The sequence below is a fragment of the Saimiri boliviensis genome, chromosome X (assembly GCF_048565385.1).
Source record: "Saimiri boliviensis isolate mSaiBol1 chromosome X, mSaiBol1.pri, whole genome shotgun sequence".
In the NCBI taxonomy this organism is placed as follows: Eukaryota; Metazoa; Chordata; class Mammalia; order Primates; family Cebidae; genus Saimiri; species Saimiri boliviensis.
This window is the reverse complement of record NC_133470.1, coordinates 77,018,044-77,020,579: the sequence shown is the minus strand read 5'-3', so window position 1 is coordinate 77,020,579 and position 2,536 is coordinate 77,018,044. Positions and strand designations below refer to the sequence as shown.

Sequence of the window (2,536 nt, the reverse complement as noted above, 5' to 3'; positions counted from 1 at the left end):
AGAAATCAGGCAAATTCTACCATAAGCAATAAACCATTCCAAGCCTTCCAGACAGTCTCCATAGCCACACCAGTGTGGCAATAAGATTTAATCAAACCAAACAAAAACAAACAAATAAAATCACTTTGCAATTTATTGCTGCAAAATAGGGAAAGAAAAGAGTATATAAACTTGATAGAATCACAACAGTCAATATTATTTAAGGGAAAATAAAATCAATAAGGTTGATGGTGTTTCTTATTGAGAAAGTAGAATTCTGTTGTTTGCTTGGGGTTCTGGACACCATACCACTGAACGAATGGGAAACTCCATAGGGTCTGGCTATCCACCAGCGGGGGTTTTGTCTATACTCACAGCAAATAAACAACATCAGGTGCCCACTAAGCATGACAGGAGGGTGTTTTATTTTCATGGATGTGGTTGAAATACAATTTCTTCAGCAAACTCAGCAAAAACTGTTCAGGGACAAAAATGAACTGTGCACTTAAAGAAAGACAGAAAATGAAAACACAAAAATCTTAAAAAGTAAATAAACGCTCTGCATCAGCACACTGATATCAAAACACACATCCATAGGGTGTCCTAATCCTACTGGAAACAATCCTTGCTTATCAGAGGTGCATATCTAAATTCAATACCTTACCAATATCTTCTTGGGAGTAGGCCAAAAGGAAACAGAAAACCCATAGTAAAAAAAAAAAAAAAAAAAAAAAAAAAGGAAAAAAAAGTTTCTTTTTCCTAAAAGTTTTCCTGAAGCTGAATTTGAAGTGGGGAGGACATCAGTCGTCCTCGTCATTCTCATTGAAGTCATTGTCATCTTCAACATCTTCCCCAACGTAGGACACCGCGGTCTCCACCCTGGAGCCGCTGTACTGAGACCCTTTGGAGCTTGTGGCCAGCATCCCATCTGCACCATTCGTCAGGCCACTGGCAGAGAACCTCGTGCCTTTAGACGTGGAACCTGCCGTAGTGATGAACACATTTTCAACAGTTCCCTGAGTCATTTCTGTCACGTAGGGCTCCAGAGCCTTTGGGACCAGACTTCTGGTCATTTTAAGGTCTTCAGCAGAGCAGCTCCCCGACTCCAGCCCACACACCATGCCCATCCACTTCAGCACGTCTATGTCATCATGGATTTCGAATGTGTTGTCAAAATTAAACAGATACTCAAATTTGTCGTAGATGCTACAGTCGATGACGGTCTACTTTCTGGTGTTGACGATTATGAAGAGCAGGTGGGTGTTTGAGTTGGGTGGCAGCGGCCAGCTGGCCTACTCCTCAGTGTGTCGACTTCTCCGCACCAGTTTCTTGAAGACAATTTGCTATAGAATACGTTCTTGAAGTCAAGACTGTTTCGGTTTTATACTTTCAAGTCTCCTCTGTCTTTCCGCCTCTAAGTTCTGACATTCCTGAGCCGAGGTGGTGGGCAGACCAATCAATCTGATCTCCTTCTTCTTGGAGATGATGTTCATGGCCATCAGCACATTTAAGGTATTGTAGACACGCCGTCTTATGTTCTCCTGGTCATAAGCTGACTGGTTTGGTAAGATGTGGTTGTCGGCAGCTTGTCCACCACTTCGTTGCAGGAAATGGTCCCTTTCCTCTGCACCTTCTCATAGACCTTCATGAGGAAATGCTGCCGGACCTTGCCTTTCTTCCCTCCTTTACTGCTGTGCTTCCGGGCAGACCAAGATGAGGAATCTGAAGGCTGGTTCTGAGAGGCAAAGTGAGTACTGGGGGTGTGTGGGCTTCCTACCACGAGGGTGTTTGACTCTGTCGGTCTCTGAAGAGTACCAACTACCATATGCTGAGTAATGTTGACATTGGACTGTTCAAAGGTTTTTGGCAAGAGCTGTTTCCCGAGCAGGTTGACTGTGGAGGGGTGGACGGCCTCGAGGGACATCACACCTTTTCCCAGACTAAGGTTCTGGTCCATGAAGACCTTGAGTTCTCCGTTGGCTTCAGTTAGACTGGCATCTTTTGCCATGTTACCAGATCCGGGAAATCAATGCTATAAATGTTCACCTCCCCCGAGAAGAAAAATGATTTTTCTTCCTTCCCGAAGGCTCCCTCCATCCTAGGAGTGGAACTGCCTAAACCAACTCCCACACTTAGAATTTTAAGTCACCTCGCCAGAAGGAAATGCCCCTTGGCTGCCCAGTCTGGCCGCCCCCATAATGCCATTTGCTTTATAGTTAAGCGTCCTTATAAGAGTAATCATTTATTTACTGCTTCTGCTTATTTACTGCCCATTGTCCCCCAATTACAACCATCTGGCTTCTCAACAACCCCTTCCATTCCCTTAAAATGGAAAACACTGTCTTCCCAAATTTATCAATGGGATCAGTATTTCCAAAGGTACTGGGCACTTTGCTTTTCTTATCTTACTTCAGCTCTCTTTGATATTTTGGACTGTGGCCCACTGTCTTTGTAAGACTGTCCTTCCTCAGTTTCTATGATACACTTTCCTCCTTGTTTCCCCTCTATCATTCTGGCTATTTCCTTTCACTCCCTTTACAGGTTCTTTTTCAGTGTG

The 2,536-nt window shown here is 44.0% G+C and overlaps 1 pseudogene; it reads right to left on the bottom strand.

Annotated features, from left to right (window-relative positions):
• Positions 1-779: 779 nt before the first annotated feature.
• Positions 780-2,025, bottom strand: LOC101033848 (transcription factor Dp-1 pseudogene; annotated as a pseudogene).
• Positions 2,026-2,536: the final 511 nt, after the last annotated feature.